The sequence below is a fragment of the Lathyrus oleraceus genome, chromosome 2, assembly GCF_024323335.1.
Source record: "Lathyrus oleraceus cultivar Zhongwan6 chromosome 2, CAAS_Psat_ZW6_1.0, whole genome shotgun sequence".
NCBI classification, from domain to species: Eukaryota; Viridiplantae; Streptophyta; class Magnoliopsida; order Fabales; family Fabaceae; genus Lathyrus; species Lathyrus oleraceus.
Genome location: NC_066580.1, coordinates 491,905,066 through 491,931,010, shown reverse-complemented (window position 1 = coordinate 491,931,010; position 25,945 = coordinate 491,905,066). Strand labels below are relative to the sequence as shown.

The window sequence follows — 25,945 nt, the reverse complement described above, 5'->3', positions numbered from 1 at the left end:
TTCTCCATGCCAGATGGATTTTTCTTCGAGATTGTTTCTTTGCCGATTCTGACAGGCATTGTTAATTATTTCCCATCAGAGTGCAAATTGTTCGTCTGTTCTTGGTATTCAATCACTCTTCACCCTGATCATCTGAAAGCCGAGGCTATTCATATCGACAGGTTCACAGTGGATTGAATAGGGGCAGCTGTAACACCTCAAAATTTGCCCTCCTCTCTTGGGACTAGTTTAACATATTGCATATCATTTCTTAGGTCATTAGGCATTGCATAATTGCATATCATGTGGTAACATTGTGCAAGTCCTCCTCCCAAGTCTTGATCAGAAGATGAAGAGGTTGAAAGATGCAAGCTGAGGGTTTTCATTGAATTGATCATTAATCATCTGAGGATGTGTAATTCAAATTAGGGTTTTGATTCTCAAGGAGATTGAGCTTGATCTTGGTTGCTATGATACATCATCATCATCATGGTTTTGTCATCATCCCAGGGATTCAAGAGATTGATCAGATACCTTGAGATTAGGGTTTTGACCACTGGTCAACCCTAATCATCTGCATAGGGCTAATCAGGGCTTGGCAAGGAGATGGGGTCTACAATGGGTATGGGGATCATCATGTGATTATATTGAGCTTATGGAAGTTAGGGTTTCATCATTGAGCCATTTCATCGGGAGTTTGAAGCTCAACTTGACCATCGCGAGGTTTAGACGGTCTTAAGGGAGCTACAATGGCACACCCGAAAGGGCAAACCCATTGAGTATCTCTGCCCGATTGTCGAGACTATTATCCGCCTTAGGATGACCTGATTAGAATTTACCTGTGAGGGGAGGGTGATTCTTTCAGATGCATGTTCAGATGGTGACTTTGATGGTGACTTTTGGTTCCGTGGATCAGAGTCATATTTATAAGTCGGATTTATGGCCGTTTGTTTCTGTGACGCCGAAGTGCTGTCCGAGTTATTTATCAGTGGGGATCCGTTTATTTCAGGATTCCCCGGGCCGATTCAGAGATAGTTATGGGTATCTGCTCAGAGGTTGTCTGATGATGATGGTGATGTATCTTCTGTTTATTTCGGAACCCTTGAGTTGGATTTGTGGTTACATATTCCCTCAGATGGTTGTGATCAGTTCAGAGATCAGGGCTGTGACTCAGAGCAACAGATGATCAAATGACTTGAAGGATGGCAATGCATTGCATTCATTCATCAGCATCATTACATTCTGCATTTATCTGCATCTAACACATGTTTATCCATATGCAGGGACCCTTTTGATCGAGATCCTGGTTGAGAGACTTTCTGCTCAAATATGAGAAGGCCCGGTTTGAAGGACGATGTCGTTTACAGTTTCTTTGACCCCGAGATCAGTGCGCTGAAGGATATGATAGCATTGATTGCACTCGACCATGTGGGGATGTTTCGTGAGATGTATGGGGGTATTCTGAAGATGGTTTTCAGACTCACTGACAGAGATAGGAGCGCCATTCATACTCTTCTCCAGTTCTATGATCCTGGTTTGAGGTGTTTTGTCTTCCCAGATTACTTACTCGGGCCTTTGATGGAGGATTATGCTGATATGTTGGGCATCCAGATCAGAAATCAGGTTCCTTTCTATGCTACTAAGGAAGAACCCGATATTGGAGGGATTTCCCGTGCTCTTTATTTGAGTCCGGAGGTGGTGAAGGGAAGTCTGAAAGAGAAGGGGAAGTTGCCTGGTTTTCATTTGAGTTTCATAAAGGCTAAGGCTAAGGAGCATGCTGAGTTGGGTAACTGGAAAGTTGTCTGTGCTTTGATTGCTGCGGGCATTTATGGGATCATTCTGTTTCCTAACCAGAAGAGCTTCGTGGATATTAACGCCATTCGCTTGTTTGTTCAGAGGAATCCTATCCCTACCTTGACCGGAGATGTCTATTACTCGGTCCACAATCGGAACGAGAAGAGGCGTGGGGGGTTGATTCGATGTTGCGCTCAATTGCTATACAAGTGGTTTATGGGTTATTTGCCTTCCAAGGGTGCTTTTGTTCTGCTTGGCCAAAATGTTAATTGGGCAACCAAGCTGATGGGTTTGAGGGCCAAAGACATAGCTTGGACTCACAATAGTGGGGTTGGACAGGATTTCATCTGCAGTTGTGGGGGATTTCCCTATGTGCCACTTATAGGAGTTCAGGGTTGCATTAATTATAACCCGACACTTCTTAAGAGACAAATGGGATTCGCTATGGAGCTTCCTCCATTCAAGAGTGAGGTTCATGAGACTTTGTACTTCCCAGCTGAGGGCAATCAGGCCAGGTTAAAGCAGGTATCTGAGGCATGGCGCAACATTCAAAGGAAAGGCAAGGTTTCTTGGGGTAGAGCTAATAACATATCTTTTCCTCCGTTCGATGACTGGCTCAGTAAGAGAGTGGAGCTTACTTGTCTACCATTTCCTATGGTCGATCCTTGGTATCCGTTGGTTGAGGAATCTCCTTCTTCTGTTGGTATGGATGAGTTCCTAGAGATGAAGCGGGAGAGAGATCAGTTGCTTGCAGAGAAAGCGGAATTGGAGATGACTGTTGCTCGGGTTCAGATGGCTAACCAGGAGATCAAAGGGAAGATGGAAGATCAAGACAAGAGACATGCCCTGGAAGCAAAGCGCTTTGAGATGGATACTGCCTACTATGGGAAGGTCAGTCAGGCTTTGGCATCTTCAACAAAGGAGCACGACGTCACCAAAGAGAGATTGGCTAGAGCTTCAAAGGTCATTGAAGATGAGAAGAGGAGGCAAATCCTCGTGAGAGATCAGAGAGACGCCAGAGCCAGAGTCCTCGCTGCAGAGTGGGAAGTGGAGAAAGCAAAGATCATCGCCGAGAGAGATCATTACATTGCTGAGAGAGATCATTACTTCAGGCAGATGAAGATTCACCAGAAAGAGGTGGGGAGATTACAGCAGGAGAACACCGAGCTCAGGTTTGCCGCGGAGTTTGCGAAGATGGTTGATGAGATCGGACCTTCTGTGGGACCCTCATCAGACTAGCTTTGTCATTTGTGTGGATTACCGTCAGGCTTGTTGACGGAATTCATTTGCTTGTATTTCTTTCCCGATTCTGGAAATCTGTATCTGATTTGATGTATGACTATGGCACTTATTGTGCATTTTGTCATGTGATGGTTATTTTCATTCAGTGATTGATCTTCAAGCTTTATTTGCTTTACCATATGCACTCACACAAGCACACACATGGTTGGGGGTATTTTGCTAAATTATATATCTCTGGTCTGTATGATGAAATCGAATGACGAATATCAGAATATTGCTGCCGGGTTATTATTATCTGTCTCGATGAAGCCAGGATCAAGAGACAAAGTGTTCCGCATATGGATAAACACTGCATTCATGCATGATCATAATAACTTGTGTTTTATTTTGCAGGTATCAGTTCTAACGTGCTTGATTGTTTCAGGAATCATTGCTCGTGCTCGCAGAATTGTACCTTTGCACTCAACACGCCCTCACGGATACTTCACCAGGCGCAATACTCCCAGACTGATGGATCTCCCAAATTCAGATATCCTCGAGTTGAAGGATAAGATGACCGAGCTGATCAACATCATGCAAGGTTTTGCAGTTGGTCAGAAGGCTCTAGCTGATAAAGTTGAGAAGCTCGAGCGGGCTTCAGCGGCAAACAGTGGTGTGAACCTGGATGGTGTCTCCAACCAGGGGCTGGGTGGTTCCAGAGATGGTGGTAAGAGGACAACAGTGGGTATAGTAAATAACGCCGCTGGTTTTGGTGGTGCCGGTGGTCAACCTGGGCCGATGGGTCAGAACTTGAAAGATAGTCTTTTCCCTCCTTTCTTCGGGGTTGATGACGACAGAGAGGAAGATAGGGAGGCCGATCAGTTCTCGATGCACAATGAACCTTTTGGTCAGTATGGTGCCCAACCACAGAACAAAGAGATCCAGCTGCTGGCTGAGAAGATCCGGGCTTTGGAGAGTTATGCCACTCCTGGGGTGGTCAACATGTCAAACATGGGGTTAGTGGAGGGGATTGTGATCCCGCAGAAATTTAAAGCGCCCACATTTGATCGGTACAATGGGAGTTCCTGCCCTGAGACTCACCTACAGGCGTTTGTCCGTAAGATCTCTGCATACACCATGGACCAAAAGCTGTGGATGTACTTCTTCCAGGACAGTCTGTTCGGAGGCTCACTGGAGTGGTACACCAAGCTCAAGTCCTCAGATGTCAAGAATTGGCAAGATCTTGGGGACGCATTCTTTAAACAGTATCAGTTCAATGCTGATATGGCCCCGAGTCGTACCCAGCTGCAGGGTATGTCTCAAAAGAGTAGTGAAGGGTTTAAGGAATACGCTCAGAGATGGAGGGAGTTGGCTGCCAGAGTGCAACCTCCACTTGTTGACAGAGAGATGTCTGATCTCTTCATGGGGACCCTGCAGGGGGCATATGCTGAAAGGATGGTTGGTTGTCCGGTGACCAACTTTTCAGATATAGTGGTGGCTGGTGAAAGAATAGAGAGCTGGCTGAAGCTCGGAAAGATTCAGGGGGGTAATGCTTCTTCTTCAGGGTCTAAGAAGCCCTTCAGTAACGGCCAGAGGAAGAAGGAAGGTGACACGAGCGCGGTCTACGCTCAGAGAGGACCCAGTAGGGATCGTTACTTTCAGCACACTGCTGCGGTAACTATTCCTGCTGAGAATCAGCCTGCACAGCAGCAGCAACAGCAACAACCTCAACAACAAAGACAACCATTTCAACAGAGGCCTCAGAAGGCTGGTTACCAGGTGCGGGGGAGGATGAATGATCGGCATTTTGACAGGCCTCCTGTAACCTATTCCTTTTTGCTGAAGAAGTTGATGGACTTGGGGTTGGTACAGCTAAGAACTTTGGCACCTTTGAGACCTGATCAAAGGCCGGCCAATTATGATGAAAATGCCAAATGCGAATTCCATTCGGGTGCTCCCGGACATAATATAGAGAACTGTAAAGCTTTTAAGCACACGGTTCAAGACCTGGTGGATTCGAAAGCTATCAACTTCGCACCATCTCCCAATGTCAATGCTAATCCCATGCCTGCGCATGGTCAAAGGGGGGTGAATGCTATTTCTGAGGAGAGTAGGGTTGGGCTATCTACTATTGATCAGTTGAAGACTCCTCTGGCTGAGGTCAAGGGGCAGTTGTTGTTAAATGGGGTTCACCCGGGCTGCGGTGTTGATTGTGCTGAGTGCACTGTTGTTCAGAATGGGTGTGAATTATTGAGGAGGATTGTCCAGGGTTTGATGGACGATGGAAGTATTCTGATTGAGAGGGCTGATATGGGAAAAGATGAAGTCTCCACCATAACAATTTATTTTGATCCGGTGGATTTGTCTACTCTGGCGGAGGCGGCTCCAGTTACCATCACGGTACCTGGGCCAATTCCATATGACAAAGATGATGCCGTGCCTTGGCATTATGGTGGGGAGGTATATTGCAATGGGGAGAAAGTGGAAGAGCAGACTGCGGATGAAACCACCGTTTCAAAGGTGGATAATGCCGGTCCTAGCGGTTTCACTCGCAGTGGCAGACTGTTTGCACCAGATGCCTTGAGGGGAGGAGAAGGAGAAAAAGAGAAAAAAGAAAAGGCCGAGGCTTTAGCCAGGGCAAAAGGGAAAGCAGTGGTGAGTGATGGTACTCCAGTGGTGACACCGGCGCCGGTGGGGTCGGAAGAAAAGCTTGATGATGATGCAGAAGAATTCTTGAGGATCATCAAGAAGTCTGAGTACAAGTTGGTTGACCATCTACAGCAAACTCCTTCCAAGATATCGATCTTATCGTTGCTGTTAAGCTCTGAGGGGCATAGGGAGGCTTTGTTGAAAATCTTGAAGAAAGCCTATGTTCCTCAAGAGATTACCATAAATCAGTTGGAAACGGTCGTGTCTAATGTGCATGCCAGCCATGGGCTAGGTTTTACAGACATGGACCTGACTGTGGATGGGAGGAATCATAACCGGGCGTTACACATCGCAATGGAATGTAAAGGAGCCGTGCTTTCGCATGTGCTGGTTGATACCGGCTCCTCATTAAATGTGTTGCCAAAGAGGGCTCTGGCTAAGCTGAATTGTGATGGGCTGATTCTGACTCCGACTGATTTGATAGTGAGGGCGTTCGATGGGTCGAAGCGGGCCGTGTTCGGAGAGGTTGAGCTTCCTGTGAAGATAGGCCCAGAGGTGTTTAAGTCGACTTTCTATGTCATGGATATCCAGCCGGCATACAGTTGCTTGTTGGGTAGGCCGTGGATCCATGCTGCTGGGGCAGTGACCTCGACTTTGCACCAAAAGTTGAAATATATCTGGGAAGGACAGGTTGTCACTGTGTGCGTAGAAGAGGATATTTTGTCAGCCACCTATCCTCATTCAAGTACGTTGAAATGGACGGCGAAATATGGGAGACGCCCAGTCAAGCATTTGAAACCGTTAAGGTGGAGAATCCTCTGTTTGCAAAAGAGGAGGAGAAACCGTCCATTGCTTCGTACAAGCAGGCCGCTGAGGTGGTAAAGAATGGAGAGGCTCCTGGCTGGGGCAGGATGATGGATATCTCTGCAAAGAAAGACCGCTTCGGAGTGGGGTATCATCCGAACAGAGGCTCGGGACAAGGCAGAGGACGTCGTACGTCGGTCACCTTCACTAGCGTCGGAATGCTGGATCCGGATCACATCTGCATGATAAGTGATGAAGCTGACAGCGACTGCGAGATGGATCGGTGGATAAAGCCGTGCGCACCAGGGATGGGAATCCAGAACTGGAAGGCTGAAAAGATCATCCGGGTCACTCTGCTGGAAGAGTAATATTTTTCCTGTTTTGATTTTATATGCATGAAAGCCATACGTGTTGCCCGACACGTAATGGTCCATTGTAAGGGCCACCTCATGTTTAAAATTTGCAAATTTTGCATCATCGAATAAAAGGATGGTTTTTCAGTTAAAAGCGGTGTTCCCTGTTTTTCACTTATTTTTGCAGTTTAAAAATAAAAACAAAATAAAAATGGCAATGCTTTCATTTTTCTTTTTCAATTTGTCTCACACCGGTTCTAAAGCAATGCATGAATCCACATTCATGCAGATGCGATCATTCTCCGGATCTCATTGATAACAATTCTGTTACACCCTCATATGACTTCGACAATCCAATCTATCTTGCTGAAGAAGAAGACGAAGAAGATTGTGAACTGCCAGGGGAATTAGCCAGGTTGTTGAAACAAGAGGAGAAGGTGATTCAGCCGCATGAAGAACAGATTGAGGTTGTGAATCTGGGTACCGACGAGGTCAAGAAAGAGGTGAAAATCGGGGCTGCTTTGGAGGACCGAAAAGCCTTTTCTGTAAGCGTCAAACAGTCATGTGAGTTTGTGACTCCGGGGGTCCTTTATAACAAAAGCCCTAGATCATACCTGGTGAGAACCCCTTTTTGGAAAGCAATCAGATTCATCTGTACCTCGGACCTTTAAACTTGTACCAAAAAACATTGCATCCACCCATTCATTGGATACGCATAAAAAGAAAAACACTTAGTTTATTTCTTATTGTTTCAGGAATTCAAGACTTGTTAGCAAAATGAATCCTGAGAGAAGAAGCACTTTCCAGTTCAAATACAAGAAAGTGGACCTTGTCACCCTGCATAAGTTTAGTGCCAAAGTGACGCCGGTCAAACTCACCAACTTCATGGAAGACTATGGAAGAATTCTGAACATCTTGGATGAAAAGATGGACATGATAACTACGGTGACTATTTCTCAGTTCTATGGTCCTCCTCTACGTTGTTTCACATTTTTTTATTTCCAATTAGCTCCCACCTTGAAGGAATTCAAGAGGATTGTAGGCCGAAATTTGAGGGATCATAATCCATTTCCTAAGTTTGATGAAGGTATTCCTCCAAAAAGGATAACTTTATCTTTGGGTTTAAAGGTTTCTGAAGTTGTAGCAAATTGGAATGTGAAAGGAATCTTCAATGGTTTTTCTAGAAAGTTCTTGAAAGATCAAGCTTTGAAGATGGAGAAAGATGGGAATTGGAAAGCTTTCTATGCCATGTTAGCTATGTTGGTATATGGGATAGTTCTCTTCCAAATATTTACCATTTTGTCGACCATCTGGATGTGAGGATCTTTTTCTCTGTTACCCTGTATCATTTCTCCTAGCTGACCTTCATTATGCTCTCCATGAGCGTCATGAGAAAAAGGGAGGAACTATCTTGTGTTGCGTGCAGTTGTTACACGCCTGGTTTAGATCTCATATGCCCGAGGAAGGCACATTTGTCTCAAAAGAACTCAATCCCTCTTAGAAGTTATCTTCTCTCACCTCCAGTCATGTTAAGTGGTATATCAGGGATTGAGAAACCGAAGATGTTATTGTCAGCATTGGGGACTTCCCCAATGTACCTTTAATAGGAACCAGGGGTTGTATCAACTACAACCCCGTGTTATCCTTGAGGCAACACGATAACCCCATGAGTGGTCCTCAAGAGCTTAAGCTTTAGAGCCTTTTATCTTGCACAACATTGAAGCAGATCACCCCATGGTGAAGAAGATCAAGAGATCATGGCAAGAAATTGTCAAAAAGGGTATAGAATTGGGAAAAAGAAATGTCATTGCTCGAGAGCCTTATACCTGTTGTCATTGTAACAACCCAATTTTAGTAATTATTTCTTATATTATTATTATTATATTTTATTTTATTTATTTGGAGTGTTAAGTAATTAATTGGTTGTTAGGTAGTATAATAATTGATTAAATTAATTGATTTGGTGTGTTAATTAATTATTTAGTTGATATGAGATATAATTGAATAATTGATTATATTAATTAACTTGGTGTGTATATTGTGTTGGTTTAATTTATTTGAATTAAATAGATATATTATAATACTAGGTATTATTGGGCCTAATAATTAAATTAGAGGTATCATTCTTTAAGCCCAAATATAATACTAGGATATAAGAGGTGAGGAGTAAGATTATTTTGATCATTTGACGGCAACAGAGAAAGAAAAGAGGAAAAGTAAGGAGAAGAGGGGAAGAACAAGAGAGAAGCTAAGGTTTCCAAAAAATTGAAGAGGTAAGGGGGAGAATCCTTATTATTATGGGTTAGTATGATTGGGTCGATGGGTAGAAGTATGTTTAGGTTAAAATCCCTAATTTTGTATGGTTGTTTGAAATTGTTAGATTTTGATGAGTATTTGTGATTTGTGGTGATTTAATTGTGTTAAAACTGTAAATTAACTTTATACACTTAGAGTATTGTATGAGTTATAATTTTCTGAGCTTTGGCTTTTTACGGAATCGAAATCGGAGGTCCGAAAGTCCTCCAACGATGAAAAACACAGAAAATTCTGCATTTTGTTTTGTGTTAACCGGTTACCCTCTGAGTGTTAACCGGTTACTTGCTAAAAACCTGCCCAAAAATTTTGCATTCTGTTTTGTGTTAACTGGTTACCCTCCGAGCGTTAACCGGTTACTTGCTAAAAACCTGCCCAGAAGTTGATTCTGTTTTGTGTTAACCGGTTACCCTCCCAGCGTTAACCGGTTACTTGCTGTTGAAAAATGAAAATTTGAGATTTTAAAAGTTGTATTCATTTTGAAGGAAATCTAAGTGTGCGTATTTGATAATTAGCCTATATTTGTGAATGATATATTGTTACGAATGTGTATATGTATGTAACACCTCAAAATTTGCCCTCCTCTTCTTGAGACTAGTTTGACACATTTCATTTCATGCTTAGAGATTTAGGCATTGCATTTTGCATATCTTATGAAAATAAGAAGGTCATCCTCCAAAGTCTTTTCAGAAGATGAGAAGTTACATGATTCAAGCCTGAGGGTCTCTGTGAATTGGTCATTAACTATCTGAGGGTTTGCACTTCAATTAGGGTTTCTTGATTATTCAAAGGTCTTGAGCATTATCTTGTTTGCAAGGATATATTACCATCATCATGGTTCTATCATCATCAAGAGTTTCATTGTTCATTCTCAAGTTCCTTTGGATTAGGGTTATGACCTCTAGTCAACATTAATCAATGCCACTCTTCCAACTAGGGTTGCTCAAAGAGATGAGGTATTTTCTTGGGATGAGGATCACATGATTGTCATAAGGAGCTTACATGAGCTAGGGTTTCAGTTTTGAGCAATTTCCCCAAGTGGTGGAGGCTCAAGCTGGTCAGGGCATTTCAAGGGCATCTGAGGACCAAAAAGTCAACTGTGCAGTCAACTGAGGGCTATGAGGTGGGGAAATGAGTTGAGACACCTCAATCATGTTCAAAAGAGGTCCATTTGTCATTCTAAACATCTATCTTGAAGTTTTTGAAGTCATGGCCAAAGTTTCCAAAAATGGAAAATGACCTGTAATTTCAAGTTTCCAAAAATGGCAAGTTTTTGGTCCATTTTCAACTTGACTTTTCAACATCAAAGAGGTTTCAAATGGATTTCTGGTGAACATGAAAGTTGTAGATCTTTGTCTCCCCTTTTCAAAAAGCCCTAATTCATGTCCATATGATGAATGGTTGAGAAGTTATGGCCAAATAATCACAAGGTGTGCATGGGAATTCAAAATGGCCTAACTTTTGATACAAAGCTCCAATTTGGTCCATTCTTTTTACAAAATGCTCCCCATGTTCAAGACATTTCAAACAAGCCTTTCCATGCATGGAAAAAGTGTGTAGGATCATCATTCCTCAAGAGGTCATTTTGGAGGGAATTGTCACAATTTAAAATTTGCTTATGATACAAGCAAGACAACCATTCCATCATGACCATTGGATGTCCATGAGTAATTTCCAGCCCTTGCATGAGAATTTGGACATGCATTATGGCCATGAGGTGTCAATGTGCATTTTGGCAATTTGATCCACATCTCACTAATCATGTTTAACCAATGCCTAATTTGGATTTCAGTGAGATTAGTGAACCATATAAAAGCCAAACCCTAATCCATAACCTCCATAACAGAATTCAGATCTCAAATTTTCCAAATTCCCTCCAAATTCTCTCTCTTCGAAATTCAAATTTCTTCATGCAAACCTTCAATCTCTTTGCATATTCATGATCCTTGTGGAATTCTGAGCAAGAATCATTATCTGGATTGTTCAATTGAGCTGGATTTCGAGCAGATCAAGTGCATGAACATGGAAATGGAAGCTTGAAATTGAAGTGGATCTAGTTGTTTTCATCCACTTCCTTTTGCACAAACCTTCAAGAGGAGTAAAGTGGAGTAGATCTGGAGATCTTGAGAGCCTGAGGACACGAATTTAGAGCACTGCATTTCAAGTAAGTGAAAAATTCATCATCTCCTTTTGCCAATTTCTTGCCATAAATGTGTAGATCTCTTTGTGTTGAGCATGCTGATATGTTTATATTTGAAATTGGCTGAGAAATGAACATGTATGATGAGTTGAAAGTTTTGATGTTGATAATGTTTTTGCTCGATCCGTGCATGTTAGGAAGAATTAGGATGTTTTGATTATAGATTTGGAATGTATGTTGAAAGATCTTTCGAATGGTACCGGTTTCATACATTTCTGGAAAAAAATTGTTGGAGCTCCGCCGGAGAAGATGACCGGCTCCGCCGTCTGCAACTTCTTAGGGTTTTAGTCCTTGTTGGCATCCACATAAGTCTTGCGTGTCTAATTGATTGGCTGTACTCTGTTTGACCGTGCCACATTTGCTTTGACCGATGAATGTGCTAGTGACTAGGATTAATGAAACGCTTCGTTTCATTTGGCTGATGTGTGCTTCCACGTGTTTGCTTATGTGTGATATTGATTGGTTATCATGCTTTGACTGTGCCATGTGTTATTGACCTGCTGATGTGTGCACGCCAGCTCAATTAATGAAGCTGTGCGTTTTGAGCTTCAAATCTGAGCCATAGATGCTCTTTTCGCGCCTGATCCAATGGATGAGAATATTCTGAGTTTAATTCAAACATTTCTTTTCCCTCCATTTCTTTTTAATATGTCAATTATTTTGTGCATCTTTAAAAAATTATTAAAAATAGAAAAATGATCCAATTTGAGTCCAATTTTTTTTTAGAGTCTTGTTTTAATGTCTAGTCTTTTATAGCATTATTTTCATGAATTGTTGTTTGATGGATTTTTAATTGTGAATTTTTTATTGAACCTTATGCGAAATTGATATGTTACGTTCAATGCATTATGAAATCTTCATCTTTGATCCAATTGATCTGATTTTTTGCATGCTTGATCTTCACATGTTATATGAATTTTTGAGAACTGGTTTGAATTTTTTCTCATATGCTATCATTGTTTTTGACACATGAAGATGTAGTGTGACAATTTGTGTCACATTTTGATATTGCATTTGTGCATTTTTGTTCATGCATCATTTGAACTCTTCTGGATTTTATTTTTTGCATATTGCTTATTCATAACATGTGAAACTTGTATAAAAAATTTCATGATCATTGCATACATTTCTGTTTTGATTTGGATTTTCTAATTTGGATGTCCAATTGGCGCACATTTGCTTGCCTTTGCTTTACATTTATCATCTGATGCATTTGCTTTGTGAATTGATGTTGGTCCTTTTGAGGACATTTTATTGATTGTTTGAATGTGCAATATGTGAAAGATTGGTTTCTGTTTTGATCATTTAGTTTGGTTTTGAACTTGGTCTTTGTACTAGTGTTTTGTACATGAACTAACCTTGACTTGTGTTTCAGGATTGGACACTTAGCATTAATGGTTGAGTTGCTCACCTTTTGAGATGAAAATTGGATTGTGTTCTGACTTCTTGGTGTTTTGTAGGGATTTAAATTGATATGTTGAGCTCATTGCCTCATTTGATTGCTTGAACATTGCTCATTGAATTGTGTAACAGTTGGATGGTTTCACTGTTTGTTTTCTGATTGGTTGTCTGAGATACTAACTGGTTAGCTTTTGTACAGGTACATTAGTTGCTTGCTTTTAGCTTTTGCTTAAGCTTTGGAGTATGGTTGATACACCACTTAGGTAGTTAGCCTCTTACTCCATGTTGTCTGGAAGTCCTGTCACCTTTTTGGCAGGCATTTGGATGGAAGTCCTCCTTAAGAGGCTCTGTTTGTGTTTGTTTATATTTGTGCCAAAGACCTCAAAGATGAGGCATGTGTTACTTGATAAGTCCTCCTAAGTGAAGAGGCAATTGACGGATAGAAGGGATTAGTAGCCAATCCCCCGTTATTCAGTGAGTCGTTCTTTATGCTCGCACTACGTGCTGATGCTCTAGAACATGTACCCAAGATCTTTGTACAGAGTCTGTCAAGTGGAATAGGGTCCCTCTTTCTGGATCCCCACGCTTTCATTGTCATGAGCTCACCCTGGCCAGGGTTAAGAGCTATGAGGTCTCATCCTCATTACCATTTTGATCTGCTCACCCTGACGGTCAATGTCAGTGGTTAAGAGCCCAGTTGATTACCCTTACAGTTTGGCTTGTTTGTCGAGGTTGATATGACCCCTCTTGACTAAAGCACACCCATTGTTTGGGCCTCTTGTATGGATATAGTGAGTGATGCTTGTTCACTTGTGTTGATGTTTATTTGCTGTGTGAGTTGAATCGCTTCCAGATCGAGTTAGGTGCATGTTAGAGACCTCAACTTAGGGATATTGTTTGCATGACAACTATTAGGCTCGAGCTCTAGTCTCCCTATTTAGTTTGTTGTCTCCCTGGTCTCTGGTTAGGAGAGTGTTGTACCCCTGTTAAGGGGAACTACGTCGCCCTGATTCTCATACCAGATGAGATACGTAGGCAGGAGGTTGTGCGAAATCTCTCCGGGCGCCCTTTTTCCTTTTTTGTGTGTTTTGGGGTTCATCCTTTTCTTTGTTTTTGTATGACAACTGGTAGGCTCGAGTCTTAATCTCCCTATTAGTTTGTTGTTTCCCCTGTTAAAGGGAACTATGTCGCCCTGATTCTCATACTAGATGAGATACGTAGGCAGGAGGTTGTGAGCAATCTCTCCGGGCAACCTTTTTCTTTTTTGGTGTGTGTTTTGCATGGCAACTATTAGGCTCGAGCTCTAGTCTCCCTTTTAGTTTGTGTGTTCATCCTTTCCCCTGTTAAGGGGAACTACGTCGCCCTGATTCTCATACCAGATGAGATACGTAGGCAGGAGGTTGTGAGCAATCTCTCCGGGCAACCTTTTTCTTTTTTGGTGTGTGTTTTGCATGACAACTAGTAGGCTCGAGTCTTAGTCTCCCTATTAGTTTGTTGTTTCCCCTGTTAAGGGGAACTACGTCGCCCTGATTCTCATACCAGATGAGATATGTAGGCAGAAGGTTGCAAGCAATCTCTCCGGGCACCCTTTTCCTTTTTTGAGTCTTTGTTTGTCTCAACTTAGGGATATTGTTTGCATGGCAACTATTAGGCTCGAGCTCTAGTCTCCCTATTAGTTTGTTTGTTCATCCTTTCCCCTGTTAAGGGGAACTACGTCGCCCTGATTCTCATACCAGATGAGATACGTAGGCAGGAGGTTGTGAGCAATCTCTCCGGGCGCCCTTTTTCTTTTTTGTGTGTCTTTAGGGTTCACCCTTTTTATTTGTTGGCATGACAACTATTAGGCTCGAGCTCTAGTCTCCCTATTAGTTTGTTTGTTCATCCTTTCCCCTATTAAGGGGAACTACGTCGCCCTGATTCTCAGACCAGATGAGTTACGTAGGCAAGAGGTTGTGAGCAATCTCTCCGGGCACTCTTTTCTTTTTTGCGTGTGTTCATCCTTTCCCCTATTGAGGGGAACTACGTCGCCCTGATTCTCATACCAGATAAGATACGTAGGCAGGAGGTTGCAAGAAATCTCTCCGGGCACCCTTTTCTTTTCGTGAGTCTATGTTTGTCCAACCCTTTGTTTGTTTGTGTGTGTGTTCACCCTTGGTGTGTTGGCTTTGGTGTGAGTACCCGTTTGTTCAGCGTGTGTGTGTGGTATGGTCATACCATGGGGTTTTCTTCTGATATTACTTGGGGTTCACTTGTGATGATGGTTATCATCTTTGGGGTTCATTTGTGACGGTTGTCACTCACTTGGGGTTCATTTGTGATGATGGTTATCATCTTTGGGGGTTCATTTGTGACGGTTGTCACTCACTTGGGGTTCATTTGTGATGATGGTTATCATCTTTGGGGTTCATTTGTGGTAACTGGCTGGATAGTTAGTTACCTTGTTGGGGTTCGCACGGAGAACCTTTTTCTTTGGTGTTCGCTGGTTAGCGTTTGTTTGTCAGGAGTCAGATGTAAGTCCATGTATTGGCATTCTGTTTCCTCGTTTGTTGTTGTTAGGAGTCGGATATAAGTCCATGTATTGGCATTCTATTTCCTTTTTGTTGTCAGGAGTTGGGTGTAAGTCCATGTATTGGCATTCTGTTTCCTGTTGAGTGTTTCTTTTGACGTCTCAGCGTCCCTGTTTGGTGTTTTGTTTCGGCGTGCGTTAGCCGAGCTACGAGTGCTCTGATTCTTCCTCTGAACAGAGAAGATACGTAAGCATAGGATGCGATGTCCTAACGAGCATGTTCCCCATTTCCCCGAACTACGTTGACTCTGATGTTTATTTCTTACAAACTACGTAGGCCCAGGATGCGACATCCTGCCGAGTCCCCTTCCTCCATCTCCTTTCACCTGTTTTATCGTTCCAGTTTGTGCAATTTCTTTGAGCAGTTTATTAGCAACCTTTTCCTATTCTTTTGAGCGTGGATCCCGTCGAGTACGGCGGACGTGAGGGGTGCTAATACCTTCCCCTTGCGTAACCGACTCCCGTACCTTGCAATCTCTGGTCGTAAGACCGTTCCTTTCCCTTTCTTAGGTTAGTCCTGCGCTTCCTTTGCGTCATAGGATGAATAACGTCGGTGGCGGCTCTGTATTTTTTTTCTGCCGGTTGTTTTTCGCGTTGCGACAGCTGGCGACTCTGCTGGGGACTTGAAGTTGACCTCTTGCTGGTCCATCTTCCCTAAGCGAGTCAATCCTAGCGCTCTTTAGGGTAGTTTTGGTTGCTTTCACTGCTTATTTATTGCATTGGTGATTATTATACTGTGATTGTATATATTTGCATATATGTTTGCATGCATCATATTATCACTGTGCTGGATTTTGGACAGGTGAGGTTCCTCTGATTTGGGGTGGGTGTTCTGAGTGGGGCTAAAACCCAGGTCCGAGTATACACCTATGATTAGCGTGGTCTCATGTTGTCTCACATGTTGGATCAACATGATCGTTGCGACATGACATACCACAGCCGGACGAGGTTCTTCTGAGAGAGCTCTTCCTTGTGGAGTTTCCACTATGGTTGGGCTTATCTCTTTTGAGCTGTTGACTTCGGTGACCGCTCTATCCCGAATCTTTGGTTTAGATGATCTTATGAGAGCTGCACAACACACACGAAAGGGCAAACCAGTTGAGTATCTTGTCCGATTGTCGAGGGGAGGGTTTGATTCCTACAGGTACAGGTTCTGTCGGTGATTCTGTGATGGTGACTTTGGTTCGGTTGGATTTATGGATATTTATTTCTGACATGCCGGAGTTCTGTCTGTGGTATTTATCAGCGGGTTCCGTTTATTTCGGATCCCCGGGTTGAATTTGAGGGTACTTGTTCAGAGGATCTTGTTGCTTATCCGTTCGGTGAATTTTCTATGATGATGGTGGTGTATCCTTCGGTTCCGTTTATTTCGGACCCCCCGAGTTGAATTTGTGGTTACTCGGTCCCTCAGATGGTTGTGATCAGTTCAGAGACCGGAACTTCCGTACAGTTGGTGTTCAGACGACTTGGAGGATGGCACAGTGACTTGCACTCATGCATCTGCATCATTCCCATTTTGCATTCATCTGCATCTAACTCATGTCTATCCATACTCTGGGTACATTCTCGATTGAGATTCTGGTTGAGAGACATCCTGATGTCAGAATGTTATTGTCAAATTATTATCCATCTCGGATGAAGCCAGAATCAAAGGACATAATTTTCCTCATACGGATAGACATTGCATTCATGCGTGAGTCATAATAACCTGTCTTCTGTTTTGTAGGTGTCGGTCTCTAACGTGTTTGATTGACTTAGGAATCATTGCTCACGCACGCCGAGTCATTCCTCTGCACGTAGCTCGTCCGCACAGATACTTTACCAGACGCAACAAACCCAGACTGATGGATTCACTCAACGCTGACATTCTCGAGCTGAAAGAGAAGATGAGTGAGTTGATCAACGTCGTGCAAGGGTTCGCCCTGGGGAAGAAAGCACTCGCCGATAAAGAGGAGAGGCTCCAGGTTGGGGAAGAATGATAGACATTGCAGCGAAAGAGGACAGGTTTAGGATTGGTTATCAGTCAAACCCAGGCTCGTCTGGACTGAATAGAGGACGTCGTCAACCGTTCACGTTCACCAGTGCTGGAATGCTAGATCCAGATCGCGTCTGTGCGGTGGGTGAAGAAATTGACAGTGACTGCGAGCTCGACTCGTGGATAAAACCGTGCGTACCAGGAATGGAGATCCAGAACTGGAAGGCCGAAAAGATCATCACTGTCACTCTGCGTGAAGAGTAATATTTCTGTTTTTCAATTCTATTTGCATGAAAGCCATACGTTTGTGCCCGAAGTGTAATGGTTCATTGTAAGGGCCACCTCATGTGTTTCATTTTGCAACATTTGCATCATTAATAAAAGGATGTGAAATTCTGGCTTAGTCAGAATTCATATGTTCTACTCCAAGTCATTACATCTGATCTAACCTTGTAGTTAATACAGCAAGACAGTTATTAACCCCTGTACTAATATGCACACGTTCACAGATGTCACGACATCTCATTCTATTTCACCCTAGAATGGATGAACACCTGGTTCTGTGCATCAGGAAGAAGGACTCAACAGAGATCTATCCTAGTTCTCACTTCTGTTGTTTTCTTACACAGTTATCAGCATGATGTCTTACAGTTGATTTTGGACATCATCTATTACATTGTTCCAGTGTGTTTGTCTTTTACATGTATTTCCTGAATGAACACGTTAATCTAATTACCACTTATTAGATTGCTAACACCTAGGCTATTTGTTAGGTTCATTAATTGTAGGTTAGTATTTGGTTTCCTGGATTTTGGCTCAGCTGTTGAATCTCTGAAGAATAGCCTGAGAAAAATACTGAAACAGAAAACCAATTAACCTACACTTTAGCACATGCTGTTGGGAATGAATGTCACAACATTCAGTTCAACAGCCAGAACATATGCTGGTTCTGTTATGTTCCTGGAAACGTACTGTGCTAAGTTTGCAGTACTGTAAACGATCAACCAGTCTCTACTTCAGTGTCAGCTTTCAGTATCAACTGTCAACACATCCAGTGTGACAGTTTCACAATGATCCTTCGGCCAGGTCTGTTATCCTTGAAAAGAACAGACTTAAATAAATACTGAACTGAAATCAACCTGCTTATTATTCAGTATACGCTGTCACTGATGAATGTTACAACATGCTGATTGACATTCAAACAAAAGGCTATATACCAGATCTGTTATCATCTTGATAAGCTGACTGGAATACCAGCTGAGTTATGACAGTAATAAACACATGCAGAAGGAAAACAAACACAGGAAATTGTTAACCCAGTTCAGTCCAACATGACCTACATCTGGGGGCTACCAAGCCAGGAAGAAGATCCACTATTAGCAGTATTAATTCAGAGTTAAACTCCCCCGTTTACAACTCTTCACTTAATCCCTACCCAATGCAATCTATACCTAGGAACTCCTAGATAGAAACCTCCAGTTTCCATTCCTATCACTACAAATACAATGTAATGTTACCACACCTTGAACTTGCTTCACAGCTTCATTCAAGAACAAAATCACTCTTGCCTACAGGCTTTGAGTTACAAATACTCTCAGCTTTTACCACTGAGAAACACATGGTAACCTTCCCACAGACTGGGAGGTTTACCTCACACACACCCCTAAATTTTCATTCTAAGAGGCTTACAAAGACTAGATTACAATCAGCTATTTATAACCTAATCACCCAACTGGATTTGGGCCTTCAGAAGTCGCAGCAGACTTGTTCTTTGCTGTTACAACTTCAGCAGAAAAATTCTGCTACAAACAAGGTCTTCAAGTTCCTAAACTCTCTCCATATAAATCTCCATATTTAGAGCCTATATATATTCTGATTGAGTCTTCAAGACCTCCACATGGGAGTTAGGATATTCACCAGATATCCTTGCTGATCCCAGAATATATACTGAATTAATTAATTCAGTTTTCTACACAAGTGCGATGTCACAGACCTGATGTCGTGACATCGTACATGACATGTTGGTCCAGATGTTGAATTTCTTCAACCCAACATATTAAAACAACAGAGGTGATTACATTATTTGTTTTGCTAAAATTAATGCCAATCCTAAGGTATTAACAGGATATTTTTCGCATTAAAAGCGGTGTTCCCTGTTTTTCATTTATTTTTGCAGTTTAAAAGAAAAAACAATAAAAATGGCAATGTTTGTTTTCATTTTCCTTCTTTTTAATTTGCCTCGTCCCGACTCTAAAGCAATGCATGAATCAACATTCATGCAGATGCGATCATTCTCCGGATCTCATTGATAACAATTATGTTACACCCTTATATGACTTCGACAATCCGATCTATCATGCCGAAGAAGAAGGCGAAGAAGATTGTGAACTGTTGGAAGGGTTAGCCAGGTTGTTGAAACAAGAGGAGAAGATGATTCAACCGCACGAGGAGCAAGTCGAGATTGTTAATTTGGGTACCGAGGAGGTCAGAAAGGAAGTGAAAATTGGGGCCGCTTTGGAGGTAAATGGCAAGAGCAGAATGGTAGCGCTGTTGAAAGAGTATGTTGATATCTTCGCATGGTCTTATCAAGATATGTCAGGGTTGGATACCAATATTGTTGTGCACAAGTTACCATTGAGAGAAGACTGTCCTCCAGTGAAGCAGAAGTTGCGCAGAACTCGACCCGAGATGGCCATGAAAATCAAAGAGGAAGTACAAAAGCAGTTGGATGTTGGTTTCCTAGCTGTCACTAATTATCCGCCTTGGGTCGCGAACATTGTGCCGGTTCCGAAGAAGGATGGAAAGGTGAGAATGTGTGTGGACTACTGGGATTTGAACAGAGCTAGCCCGAAGGATGATTTCCCATTACCTCACATCGATGTGTTGGTAGATAATACAGCTCAATTCTCGGTGTTTTCCTTCATGGATGGCTTTTCTGGCTATAATAAAATTAAAATGTTGCCAGGTGATATGGAGAAAACAACGTTCATCACACCATGGGGAATTTTTTGCTATAAGGTGATGCCATTCGGTCTCAAGAACGCCGGTGCCACGTATCAAAGAGCTATGGTGACTTTGTTTCATGATATGATTCATCATGAGATCGAATGCTATGTTGATGACATGATAGCAAAGTCCCAAACAGAAGAGGGGCATTTGGTAGACTTGGCCAAGCTGTTTGACCGGTTGAGACAATTCAAATTGAGGTCGAATCCGAATAAGTGCACTTTCGGAGTGCGGTCCGATAAGTTGCTAGGGTTTATTGTGAGCGAAAGAGGAATCGAGGTTGATCCTGCTAAAGTAAAAGCGATGCAAGAAATGCCTGAACCGAGAACAGAAAAGGAGTGTCGCACCTCGAAAAATGGGGATACGACTTCAAAGAGAAGCGCGATCGCACGCTCGCAATGATGGACTGAACAGAGTCGCCACCGAACTTTATTTATTCCTAAAAAGGAAAGGGGAAATATCGATAAAACTCAAGACAAAAGAAAGGATAAGATATGGTCATCGCAACCAATATCAGGGTTCGGGAGTCGATTACGCAAGGGGAAGGTATTAGCACCCCTCACGTCCATTGTACTCAACGGGAACCATTAGGTCAGTTGTGTGCATTAATGTTAGTTTGAAATGTTAGGCTTTTCAAGTTATTAAGTGGGAAAGAAAGAAATATAAGAGAGAAGAAATGTTTTTGGATTTTTTAACGAAGGACTAAACCTAAGTTTTTTTATTAGTGGGCCTGACAAGATTTAAAAATCCTCCTCCTACGTATCTCAAAAGAGAAATCAAGGCTTACGTAGTTATGGGTAGAAAAATGTTTGTTTGTTGGTCGATTTTAGCGAAAGCTATATTGTATTAATCGACAAAAACATTGTCTTACCCAAAACAGATGAGGAGTGGACGCATACCACACATCGAACGGATTTATAAATCTACATTTGGAAAAGCGTCACTTATCTCGACTCAACAATCGTGGCCGAAACATTGTTTTGTATCACTTAAGACAATATATCTTTCATTTATGAAAAAGGGTCTTGATTAATCGCACGGCGGCGAGAAAAGAATTTGATTGGTTGGATGTATTTTGAGTGATGGCGAAAACTTGGATGAGCGAGATATACATCTCGAATCCTAGCCTCAGGAGTGCATGGTATACACCATGTTCCATTTCCATATTTATTGAAAGAGGTTAAGATAGGAATTAAGTACTTTGGAATTTGATTGAGAAAGAGTTTGAAGAAACCGCATTGACAATTTTAGATGATGGCGAGAACTTGGATGAGCGAGATATACATCTCGAATCCTAGCCTCAGGAGTGCACGGTATACACCATGTTCCATTTCCATCTTTATTGAAAAGTGTTAAATAAGAATTAGGTATTTTGAGTTTTGTTATGAAAATGACTTGACCTAGATCAAGTATTGATGAACGTTCAAGAGGGATTCGAATGAGTGTTTGAGAGAAAACAAAGTGGATGAATTTGGATGATGGCGAGAGCTAGGATTGGCGAGATATACATCTATAATCCTAGTCTCAGGAGTGCGCGATATACACCACGTTCCACTTCCATCTTTATTGAAAAGGTCTTAACTATGAATTAATATTTTTTGAGTTTTTATTAGAAAAAATGGCTTGACGTTGAATCAAGCGTTTGGTGAAAGTTTGAAAGAAATGGAATAGAATGGGAGGGAGAAATGAATTGATTTGTTTATTGAGAAAATACTCGATGTTGGATCGAGTCATTATTTTTGTATTTTTGGAAATGGTTGATTTTATTCTTGTGTTAGTATCTAACTAAACAGTCAAACAAATAAAGGAATAAAACAGTACAAAATTATTACACATCGGGGGAGTGGGGTACATTTTGTCAAATGGGGATTCAAAAACATGAAATAATTAAATCGGGCCCAAACAACAAATAATGCAAAGCATGAGTGTAAGTACAAGAGAACCGGCTCATTGTAAGAAAGCCCAAGAGTAAGCTATGTGAGGTTGATGGCGATGCTTAAAAAGCAATTGACTTACAAGGGTGTGAAAATGGGCTCGATATTGAATCGAGAAAAGTGTGATTTTAACAGTTTAAAATGGTTTTGAATGGATGATGCAATTAAAAGAAAACAAATCTATGTTATGATAATGAAACTATGAATATAATAAAGCATAAACATAAAAAAATGTTAAAAGAAATAAAAATACTACACATAGTATCGAACCCACTCCACTAAAGACCATAGAAACCACCCCTCTCCACCAGACCGTTTATCATTAGTTGTCCTTTAAATAACAGCTTAAACATATAAACCAGACTAGATTGGAATAAAAATAAAAAGGAACTAAAATAACAATAATGAAGGTCTGTTAGTTTACCAACAAAAAGCCCAGCCGCCTGGCTGTTGGGTTTCTCAATGGCATATGAATTGAAAATGAGAAAATATTTATTAAACTTAGGAAGTTAAAAAATGAAAACTTAGGAAGTTTAAAAACATAAAAAAAATTTTATGGTTTCAATGCTTATCTTTGTTTAAAAATAAATTAAAAAAAGAAAAAGAAATGGAAACAAAGAACAGACCCTCGTCTTCGTTCTCTCCCAAACTCGTACTCGCTCTCAATCTCTCTTCTTTCAATCTCTCGACGAAATCGCGGTATCTCCCAACCCCACGTTCCTCTCACCAAAACCCTCTCTCACATACAAAAGATCAATGGCTGAAACAAAAACAGGGAGCTCACCTTCAGACCTTCGACGGCGACGACAGCTCAGGTAACGATCGACCCTTTTCGCTTCGCCTCCCTCAATCGATTTCTTTTTTGATTTCCGGATTAAGGTTCTTGGTGGAGTTTTTTTTTTCCTCTTAATTCTTTAGGGTTTCGTTTTTGACCTTTTTCTCCGCCTCTTAATCGCCTCCCTCACTGATTCCTTTCTTGTCTATTTATCTATCAGCTTTAGGGTTTTTTGATTTGGTCTCTGGTGACCCAGAAGGGGCGTCCCTACAAACTCCTTTCGTGATCCTCAGATTTGGATTGCCTTGTTTATTGTTGAATTCGAAAAAAGGTAAACAGACCTACACTTTCTCTTTGAATTTTGTCTTCATTCCATTTTGGGATATTTTTCTGAATTTTAACACTTGGTAATTATTTTGTGTTTTACTGCAGTGAGATTTGGAGCACAAGCTTCTTCATTCAATGACTGTTACGTTTTTTTCGTTATGCAGGTCTTGGAAGGAAACCTTAGATGTTCCATCGCAAACCAATGGTATAACTGGCACATTCTGGTTGTCAGTAAGTTCATTTGCAGCCCTTCCGTATTGTACATCAGCACCAGACTCAATAGATGAGTTTACAAATTCGTGGGGTATTGCTACATTATCATTGGGAGTAACATTTATTTCATTTACAGTGCAATCAAGACCATTTGGCATGATGTTCAATGAAAGCGGTTGAACAGACATAGGCTCGTTAGTGTGCAGGCTTTCTTCACATGTATCTTGACGTTATTCAGCTTCCTCTCCCACTCTTCCCTTGGAATCACTCTCTTTGATGCCGTCATTGCCTCAATTTCTGCTAGCTGACGAAGGTAAGCTTTTTCTTCTTGATGATTTTACTGAGTTTTGATCCAAACTGCAGACGGCTTTCAATTTCTACAGCTGCAGCCTTGGCTTCATATGATGAGACAAATGATCGTGCTTTGGTTTTGGAATTCAGGGGCATATTGATGATCTATCTACTGGTATCTATGGTATGGACTTTCAAAAGAAATCGTATGGCTGCTTCTGTTAAAGACAGAATCAAACTCAACAGGATTAACCTTCCTTTCTATACTTGTTCTAGAAGCTCTCTCAAATCGCATTTGCACATGTGCCCGAATTTTGCTTTTTCTTGTTGCAATTTGTACCTTGTTGCATTGTGTATTTGATTTAACTCCCTTGGGCCTGCATTTGATTGCTTTTTCACATGTATGATGCTTGCATTAATCACACTTAATCTAGATGGCTTGGCTTGGAAATTTTCATGGTTTGCTCGAGCTTGATTGGAAGATGATAATGATGTTGTTGTTGTTGTGGATTTGGAGAAACCAAACTAGTTCAAGAGGTCAATGCGAGTTTTTTCGGATCCCGTTATGTTCTTCTCAATTTCTGCTATGGCTTTTGTAACCGGAACAAGGACTGCTGTGATGTGCTGGAAAACAAAACAGGGTTGTAATAAAATGACCATTTTTGTGTGTATTATGCAGGTTCAACATTCTTAAATTGGGCAAAGCTAAAACCTTTAAACTGGCCAGAACCAACGGTAGCCATTTTGCATAAACAGGATGTGTAATCGTAGAAAAAGTGTCATACGAAGCCTTGGAATCAAATGCCTTGTCCAAATTCTTCATAAAATACTTGCGTTCGGAGCGGGAATGATATCCGAAGGTGCCAGCACAGTCTGTTGAACCTGATTCTTTGGTCTTGAGAATTATAGATGCAATAAGGTTAGCATGAGCAGCATTCGACTCTGCATTTGTACTTGATAGGGTCGCACATGGCAGCATCAAAAGCAACACCCGATCAAGCGGAAACCAAATTAATTCTAAGCACCAACAGCGATGTTATCAGCAAGACCGACTATTAACTCAGTGCTTAAATTCATTGCAGTAGCTTCAACAGGTTGGTTTTAACTTGTTGAATGGTCCTTTTTTGTTTTGCAACAGCTTAGAGCGAAATCGCAACAGGTTCAAAGATATACTTAAATATTATGTCTTTTTGTAACTCCATGAGTTTTCTTGTAACACAGATATTTAAGCATGTTTTGCCTTGCAATATACAACATTGTCCTTGTGCTGCAGGTTTACGGTTTGTTACGTTTTGCAGCATGACTTGGACTGCTGAAGGATTGTGGTTGTCGGTTTCTTGACTTGTTTTGCCTTACGGGTCTTATTCTGTGTGCTGATCTGCTGGCCTGATGCAGGATGCTGTGTATAGTGTGAGTCATGTTGTCCTTTTTCATGAAAGATGAAGAATAGTTTCTTGTTTAAGTTGAAGATGGTTCCAAGTTTGGTTGTGTGGTTTGGTGAGTTGAAGGATTTAAGTTGATGGTTTTATGGTGATGTAGATTGAAGTCGTGTGAGGCGGGTGTTATAGTAATAGTGAAGGATGTATTATGATGCTTTTTTTTGTGTGTATGATGCAATGTATTTTAGTGGAGAAGATGAAGATATATTTTTTCACTCTTGGTTGTTGTTTGTTTTTTGGAAAAGAAGATATGATAGTTATGTTTTTCGTGAATGTGGTATATAAATGAGGGAGTCTTCCATGAAAAGTGCAATATTGGTATGGTTATGAGGAAAAGTTGCAGAGATATCCCATATGCCTTTTTTACTGAAGGTTTGTTGTTGCTTTTTCAAATGGAAAATTGAGAGGGATGGATTTTTTTGAAATAATCTAAAACTCATCTAAACGTCAATTTAAAATCCAAAAAACCAATAAAACCAAATAAAATCATATTAGTCTATAATTTGTTAAAATTACTTTGATATCAATTCTAACATTTATTCGAAAATAAAAATCAATTAGAGTTTGAATCATTAGTAAAAGAAAACAATTAAGATTAATTCGAAATTTGGAATTAGATTTACTTTGAAACTAAATTGAAATTGGAAATTAAAAAGAGTCAAATAACTAAGATCCATCTTGTAATCAAAAAACACCATGATCAAA

General features: G+C 41.2%; 1 long non-coding RNA gene across 1 annotated transcript; it reads left to right on the top strand.

Annotated features, from left to right (window-relative positions):
• Positions 1-22,799: 22,799 nt before the first annotated feature.
• LOC127120952 (uncharacterized) lies at positions 22,800-25,586 on the top strand. The gene is made up of 6 exons (XR_007803279.1): positions 22,800-23,010; positions 23,191-23,301; positions 23,403-23,528; positions 23,647-23,823; positions 23,952-24,895; positions 25,100-25,586. It is a non-coding gene; the product is annotated as an uncharacterized LOC127120952 (long non-coding RNA).
• The last annotated feature ends 359 nt before the right edge of the window (positions 25,587-25,945 follow it).